Source organism: Toxorhynchites rutilus, chromosome 3 (genome assembly GCF_029784135.1).
Source record: "Toxorhynchites rutilus septentrionalis strain SRP chromosome 3, ASM2978413v1, whole genome shotgun sequence".
Taxonomy (NCBI): domain Eukaryota; kingdom Metazoa; phylum Arthropoda; class Insecta; order Diptera; family Culicidae; genus Toxorhynchites; species Toxorhynchites rutilus.
In genome coordinates this window covers 59967803-59976460 of record NC_073746.1, presented here as the reverse complement: position 1 = coordinate 59976460, position 8658 = coordinate 59967803, and the positions used below count along the sequence as shown (strand labels likewise).

At 36.6% G+C, this 8658-nt stretch overlaps 1 protein-coding gene across 4 annotated transcripts in view; it reads left to right on the top strand.

The window, feature by feature from the left end:
* Positions 1–8658, top strand: part of LOC129779740 (serine-rich adhesin for platelets) — a 466395-nt gene continuing 457737 nt past the window's right edge. For all 4 annotated transcript variants that reach the window (XM_055787394.1, XM_055787396.1, XM_055787395.1 and 1 more), the window contains exon 1: positions 1–694. The gene's annotated coding sequence lies outside the window, so the exon portion shown is untranslated. The remainder of the gene's footprint in view (positions 695–8658) is intronic.

Genomic DNA, 8658 nt, shown 5'->3' with positions numbered 1-8658 from the left:
ATTCAGTTCAGTGCTGACTCTGGTATCGATCGGTTCACGTGGAAAACTTACGGATGAAGGTGCTTCTTTTGTTTGGTCGGCTCATGGTGAAATAGCTCTATTCCTAGGATTATCCCCCCACTTGGCCCCCTCCGTGAACGGCAGGTGGTAAGGTGTTCATTTTTTCTATGGCAGAAGGAGGAACAGGAAGAGTGGAAAGCGTCACTGTGATAGCACAGAAGAACGTTATCGCGTGGAGTGCCTCTCACACGCTACGACCCAAATTGTTGCGAAAGGTGGCAGTGTAAGGAAGAGTGCAAAATAAAGTTCGTAATTGGATTTGAAAGGTGACTACTCGCCGTGAATTGGTGTTTCTTACATTTCGGCTGGATATGGTAATGACGAAGCTGCATCGCATTCCCGGTGACAACGACCTGCCGAAGGTTCAACATCGACTCATGCAATGTTGAAACGTAACATTACGTGTAAGTGGAGCTAAGAATTGTGAAGAAGAAACAGTGAAACAATGAAGATTATTGGTTAAAAGTGGAACAAACAGTGTGCTTATTGTGTTGTGAATTCGAAAAACGAAAATAATCAAGAGTTTGTTAGTTCGACTAGAAACAATTTTTGGATTTCCCGGACTGTAACGATAACAGCGACTGTTTGGAACGACAAACAGAGGGTGGATAAGCAAAAAAAAAAGAAGCCTCGGGTAAGTGATATTTTTGGGGCGAAGAATCCAGCAGAACAGTCTGAACGTGGAACATCGTGCTTCCATCATGCGAGTTGTTTATCGATTGTTTCGGTTTTTCTTCCTTCGACGCGCCGAAATGACTACAGTTGTTTTGGAGGGTTGGATTCGAGTATCGGAATTTGATACACCTTTCGCGGTGTTTCTTGCATTATTTATGTTGTATGGAACGGTAGCTTGTTTCTGGATGAAAAGCAATCCAATCATTCTAGTATTTAAGCATTGTCATCATTACGAATGTTATGTTACACATGCTTTGTCTGTACCCATAATACGAGATTGGAAGGGTCACAGTGCGTATGAGTTGCAGAAGACATTGGAGAAGCTTGTGAAAAAAAAAACAGGAAGTGGGTTATATCTATGGTATAACCGCAAGGGTGACGTAGGACTATCGTTGATTTAGAGATCATTTGTTTGAAGTTGAATCTAAATCCATTCTGAATGAATGAATAAATGAATATTTGGGGGACTTCGAAAACGAGAGCGTTACGTTGGAGGCACAAGGTTTTATGCATCCAATATAGGATACGAAAAACCTTGTTCTGAAGAATAATCTTCAGAAGCTTTCCTGCTAACTGTACTTGATTGACAAATCACAAACCCAAATGTATTATATGGATATTTTATGGATAGAAAACATTAAAATAAACTCTTTCGCTTGAATGTAATTTTCAATTCCAAGGGGAACTGGCAGATTATTTTCCAGCAACGATTAGATATTTCCACATTTTCCTCGATACTGGAAGCCCACCAGTAGTTAATACTAACTCGATAACCACCTGTTAATAGCACTTGATTGAAAAATATTTGGTCACAGTGTTACATGGATAGAAAACATTCAAATAAACTCTTTCACATGAATGTATTTTTAAATTCCCAGAGGAACTTGCAGATTATTTTCCAGCAATGAATAGATCTTTCCGGAACTTTCTCGATGCTGAATGGCGTCCAAACGGAAAGAATTCCGCGCGTGTATGTGTCGATTCTTCGCCGTCCACCTCGTCCAGCACGTTAGGCGACGATGTTGTCTTGTCGATGTCCTCACGAAAAATGAATGCGTCTCACCACCAGAATATCGTTTAAGTATGTTTTGTGTGTGATTGAGTCGAGAGGTGTGGTTTACGATGGCAATTTGGAAGGCAATCTAGAGGGGAATGAACTCTCTGAGCTCGGAACTTTCGGCGACTGAGCAATAATCGATTGCGTGCGCATACAATATTGGATACGGAAATATCCTACTGATGGGGAAGAATAATCTTCAGAAGCTTTCCTGCTAATTACACTTGGTTGAAAAATTACAAAATCATTATTTGGTCTCTGTGTTATTTGGTTAGAAACATTAAAATAAACTCTTTCACATGAATGTATTTTTAAATTCCCAGAGGAACTGGCAGATTATATTCCAGAAATGATTAGATCTTTCCGGAACTTTCTCGATGCTGAATGGCATCCAAACGGAAAGAATTCCGCGCGTGTATGTGTGTGTAGCGAGATAAACGAAGAGCTTCACCACAACAGCGACAACATGCTCCAATCGCTGTTCAATTAGAACTGAGTGGATTTACGAGCGGCGCTCGCTTATATACCGATTGGTGATTTCAATAGCCTGTTTTGAGAACAATTTTAAGGCTATTGAAACAAGTTTTTGGATCAAAAACTAACAAGTATATAACGCGTAGACATTTTATCTTTCGAATGAAGTGTTTATCATACCATTTCGTTCAGTTGTTTAGGAGCTATTAACGCTCAAAATCTCGGTCTCCGGCGTAACGCTTTCGTTTTCGAAACATTGATTTTACACCCCGCTATAGAAATGAAAGACGTAGTCCTACGTCAAAAATCTCTGTATCCCCGTACATGCGAATATGTGAATCGATATCGAATAGTTTTCCCAGTGAATTTGTCTGTGGGAGTGGGAGGTTCAAATTCCGGAGATCATCCGGATAGCCGCTTTATTTGAAGGTATTGTGTGAAATGAGGATTAAGTTGTCATGTTTTTTTTTTGACACTTTGATCGCGCCGTCACCCAGATCTGGGTGACGGGTGTATTTCCTGGGAATCCCCGTTATCCAGATGTGGGTGACACTTTCTCGTTGAATTTGAATAGGATTTTGAAACGGAATTTGATAGAATAGGCACTTAAATGTAAATATGGGATATGAAGAATAATCAAAAAATCAAAAACATAAAAATATAGTTTTTATACTATACTTTTGAACGGTTTTATTTAGCATGACCTATTGTATGTATGGTTGTTTTAAAATTTCGGATTTCGGGGAGGAAATAGAAAATATGACTGATCAAGTTGGCTGTCAATCCCAGCTGGCATCGTTGGGATTTTCTGAGGCGAAAAATCTCTGGTTACGTCTTCCTTCGGAGCGGAAGTAAAAGAAGTTGGCCCGGCTCATGAGTTGTTGAGTCTGATAGGTAGGAACAGGTGGAGTCGCCTCCCTGATGTCGGTGATTGGCACTTAAGTGGCGGAAATAGGCCGACGAAAAATAAGCGAAGATAAAAAAAAAAAAATAAAAAAGTTGGCTGTCGTGAAACTAATCAACGAATCACTTTATTCTCTCTACTCATCGATCACTGATACAAAGGTTATAGAAACGTCTTTATTCACCACTTTTCTCTGGCTAGTGGGTTTAGACAAAAAGGTCGAATAAGAATAATTTTTACAATTCTCACCCCTTTAGATTCTTCCACACAGCACACGAAATGATGACATTTTGATGAGTCGCCTAGATCGTGCGATTCGACGCCGTTGGACTATTTTTTCAAATCAAATTTATGTCGATCAATCAGCTTCGATTTAAGTACTAGAAGACAACATCACAAGTGTTATCGGTGTAATTCTATCCGATATGCTCAAAAAAGTAACTCAGAATTAGACTTTACGTATAGATTACCTAAAATGCAGTTATACATGAAACTGTCAAATGTAGAAAAAAATAAAATAGAACAGATTTTTCTCTCACGGTAGCCATTCGGATGTAATTTTGCGCGCATCATATTTTAGGAATTTCCCGTGAAATTTAAGTTATTCGACCTGATATTTTTGACGAATTATCAGTTTGGATGACAGAAATTTTGTTTTATTTCAGCGATTAATTCGCATTCAAAATTTTGTTGTTTGGGGCAAAACGAGCCACCGGATAACGACTTACAATGTTATGTTTTCTGGAGCTGATATACCTTATCACATGTTGCCCTCCAAGGTGTTCCTTTTGTAGCTTTGACCCTGGGGAAATATGCCACCCCAAACAAAACCAAACCTCAATATGTGAAGCGTTATGTACTACGTACTACGTTTTTGTACGTATGAAAAAATTCTAATTACTACTCTAGGTGAATAAGTCCAGATTATTCATGGATATACCTACTTTCTTAATAAAGATTCAAACAAATTTGGACATGAAACAACGTATAAATCCAACCCATTTAACATAATATGTACAGGTGTTCATTTTACCACCACCAGGTGATCATTTTAACCGCACCCTAAAAAAATGTTTTACAACTTTTTTTTTTAAAGAAATATGTACTGCTATTATTTTTTAGAATGAAAACCGTTTGATATCTTAAACAACAATTAATTAAACTATAATATTCTTCGAAGAACGGAGATTGTAGCGGTATGTGGACGCAGTAAATGGGCATATTCCTTAGAGTGTTCATTTTAACCGCATTTCCTCTACATGCAATTATCTTTAAAAAAATATATGGCGATGATTGATTTTTAGCCCTCGATATTGAATTTTAAATTTTTACAACTTTCCTGTAATTTTTTTTTGTATTTTCCGTTGGTTTCAAAGTTGATCGATTGTGTCCGAGACATGACCGCATTGTTGACGTAGGATTACGTTATGTTGTTCGTTCGCGAGTGATTATGAATATCTTTGAACAAGATACACCGCAGTCACAGTAGACCAGACTTTCACACATTGTTGAGGCACCGATGAGCTGTTTGTCCTAATCGTACTACCTTGATAGGAGTAGCCTTGATGATTATCGTTGTTATTGACAAATTGACAACAACCCACTATTGTTTTAAAGAGAAAAGAAAATTTGATTTGAATAGATGTGAATAGATCGAACTACGATTATTGGAGAAAAGTTAATTTATAATAAGTTTAGAAAAGTTGATTGAATTTTGAGAATGAGATAGAAATTTGAAAGCGTATATAAAGAGAAGCGTAAGTGTAATGAAAACAAAGAGAGTAAGTTGTAAGCTTGAAAAGTATTTGTATTATGAATTACAGGATTTACAGAAATAAAGTATTAAAAGGGAAAGGAGGTATCTGAAATCGAAGGAAAGGATTCAGAAAGTGTAGAAAATAGAAAACTACTCATGTGAGCCTCTGAATATTTCTGTATTGTAAAAAAACTAATTTTGTGAATTTACAGTTTTGAGCCATTAGTAAAAATACACAAGTTGCGAAAAAGTGGTTTGCATTTTCTAAGGTAAGAAAATCCCTTCGAACACACATTTTATTCTATCAAATGAATTAGAATTACAATTATTTATATCTCGTAAATCTATCAAGAAATGAGTGAGGCGTAAACGCTCAAAATTGGGCAACACTCGTGACGTGACCGATATTCGCTGTTTTAATTTGAATATAAAATAATTCTGAACAGATTTTCATTTTTAGGGCATATGGAATGACATCGTATGTGGGTTCCTTCCGTTTTGTACTCCTCAGTTCTAACATTGCCAACAAGCCTTGACTTGAAACTTGAAACACTACAAACTGAATGCTATAAACCTGACTCAATTTCTCATTCCTGCCCCACTGTTATCTCCACCGTGGACCATACAAGATGCGAGACATTAACACACACGCAAACATCAGCCAACACCACCTAGGAACAATCAACAATCAACGACAGCAATCGATCAAATAAACCGAAGCCTTACAACAGCAACAACGGCAGCAAGGCTTATGCAAATTTCAGAACGCTGGCTATGGGAATAAATGAAGCGTAACGAGGTGTCCTCGAATTGTGGTCACGGAACGCGCAGGTTTAACAGCACACAATCGATACACCCCGCATGTGTATTGAACCGAATCCACACTCATGCTATCGGAACGCAGTTCAGGCGATCGATAAGAAACAAAGTGTTTACACTTGCGGTGGTGAAACTCCAAAGGCTGAGCACACACTCGTGAACGTGTTGTTGTTGTGGCGCTGGTGGTCATCTATTTTGGTCTATTTTGGGTTATTTTATTCAATTTCGGTTGTCAAGAACTGTCGAATTTCGGGTTTTTTTATGTGGTTCTCTTGAAAGTCGCTATGGGAAATTAGAAAGTGATGGGTGCCAATCTCTGTGTCGGTCTGCGGTTGTTCTATTTTATTACAATAAACAGCAGCTAGCGTGAGTAATATTTTGGTACGGGTGTTTTTTTTTCGGGTGCACCACATTCACTTTGGTGTTGATTTAGCGCGGAGCAACCAAACCCACACAGCCAGCCAGCCAGCCATACACGTGATTTATAAGGTGCCGCTTAGTGACGTGCACTTCCAGCGCCAGATGCTCGGAACGTACGAAGGGGAAACGGAACATACCTCTGGCCTAAGATGAGTTTTGAATAGCGTGACGATTCATCTGCTTTCCGTTATCCATTAGCGGGGAATAGCGGAGCGAGTGTTATTTTTTATTGGAGTTTGATTATCTTCATGTACCATCGTTTTGTTTATGTTACTAATGAGAAAGACTAACGTTTGATGAAAACCAATCAATTCAAAAATAAACTTTTGCTAGGAGAACGGGAGATATCAGGCCCACTCGTTTGACACAATTGGATTACTGTTGCCCGATATAAGATCTTCAACACCATTTAGTGGCAAATAATCGCGGATATTTTTTAAATAACCCAATAGATTGATACGTTACTTCGACGAAAGAAACGGTTATTTTCTTCAAATTATCTCTATTTTATTTTGTAATACAGTAAAGTCTCGGCTTTATCACGTTCAGATAAAAAAAATCACGTGATATGCACCCCTATTCTGTATTTCGAACGACTTGATAAAATTCCATTCTGTATTCCGTTCGAGTTGTTTCTCTTCGATCATTATTTATTGTATGAATAAATCATGTAACTTGAGACATTTGCCTCTTTTAATGCTACAATTTGGTCTACTTTGAAGAATATGTGAAAACTTATTCATTACTTTAATTACATCGTATTCGTTTCTCTATTACACAAGCTAATTATTACTATTCAGGTAAAAAAAGTAAATCCCGTTGAGATTGTGTTTAGATGAACATTTTTTCATATTAGTTGATAAACGATTCCAATATACTATGGGGAAAACGTTCGAAATTGACGAATTTACGTTCGATTTACAACCAGATGGCGCAGCGAGTAAAATGATGATGTTTTATTTTTTTGGTATGAAATTTGTTAGTAAAATCCGAATTTTTCTTCAAATTTCCTGGATTCATGTATTCTCTCCACGCTGAAAAGATTATAAAATCATTATTTTACAATGTGGTATGTATACAGCGCGGACTCGATTATATACAGTCTCCGATTTTTTTTCACTGTATATAATCGAGCAAAAAAAAATTTTTTTTTATTCGTTTTTTATGCATATATTTTTCGTTTATTGAAAATGAAAGAAGAATTTAATTTTTGATCCATCCCCTTAAAGCCAGAAAGTACCTTTCTCAAATGAAAAAATTTTTTTTTCCAGAATCTCTCAGAAGGTTATAGATGATCATATTTGATGAAAAAAAATCCTTCTACGCATATGTTCGAATTTAAACAATGACATGGTTATAGATTTTTTTTTGTTTCCGACTCTGTTGCTTCAATCTGACTCTACACTAAAACGTACGCTGCGTAAGCCAATTCTGTTGCTTTCATTTGAAAGATGAGGAAATTTTGTACAGGATATAGTAGTGGAACATCTAAATAACAGGACTTAAATAACTGTTTTGGAGGTGAACATTTCAAAGTTGGTGTAATTATTAATTTTACCCTAAAAATTCATATTGAACTCAATTGTTTCTATCAATAAAACTAAAGTTCTCAAACCACTCTACAATTTTTTCTTTGACACCCAACTTCTATCTTTCTTAATTTCGCTGCAATATCGATATAAACAATTTCTGGTGAAAATTCAAGCAAAATCTTCTAAAATCACGATTTTCACTCAACTGTACATATGATAGTCACTTAAATTCAACTTTAACGTTCGAAGGTTACATTTATTCTTGAAACAAGTCATATTTGAATTGTAAAAAAAAATTTTTTTCGGACTGTATATAATCGAGTCCGACCTGTACTATGAAGAATGGCTTGGTATGAGTGTTGTAACTTTAATTTTTTTTTCAACTAGATAAACGATGAGAACCATATGATGCGCTAAAAGTACTGCAAATCCTTCTCATATCGGCCCCTACATAATCAATGATATCATCCATCTTAATATGATATCGATTTCATTACCATTATCCATAATATTCATACATGTATGTATTATTAATCGTTTGTATTCGTATTTGTATTTTCGAAGATTATCTATGACTTTGGTCGAATCGCGCGTTGAAACCATCGTAAATATACAAAGCCTTAATTTTCTTACCACATACTGACGACATTGATTGGTTGAAATCAATCAAAATAGAATTCAAATGGAATATCACGACCGAATCTTGCTTTTCAGTAGAATAAACAAACATCATCACTTTCATGGTTCTGAGTTCTAATGTAGGTGTCGCATGAGCTGATTCAACTTTGCGTTAATTCGTCAATTCGCGTTGACAGCGGAATGGTGTCGACATCTGGATACGACATTAGTTTGTATGAGGTCAACTATTCTCTATCAGATGAGTCGGCCCTAAAACAGCTTTAAATTGCTAAAATTTGTGTGAAATTTTTTTCTTAGCATTATTTACCTACTAGAAGTACGT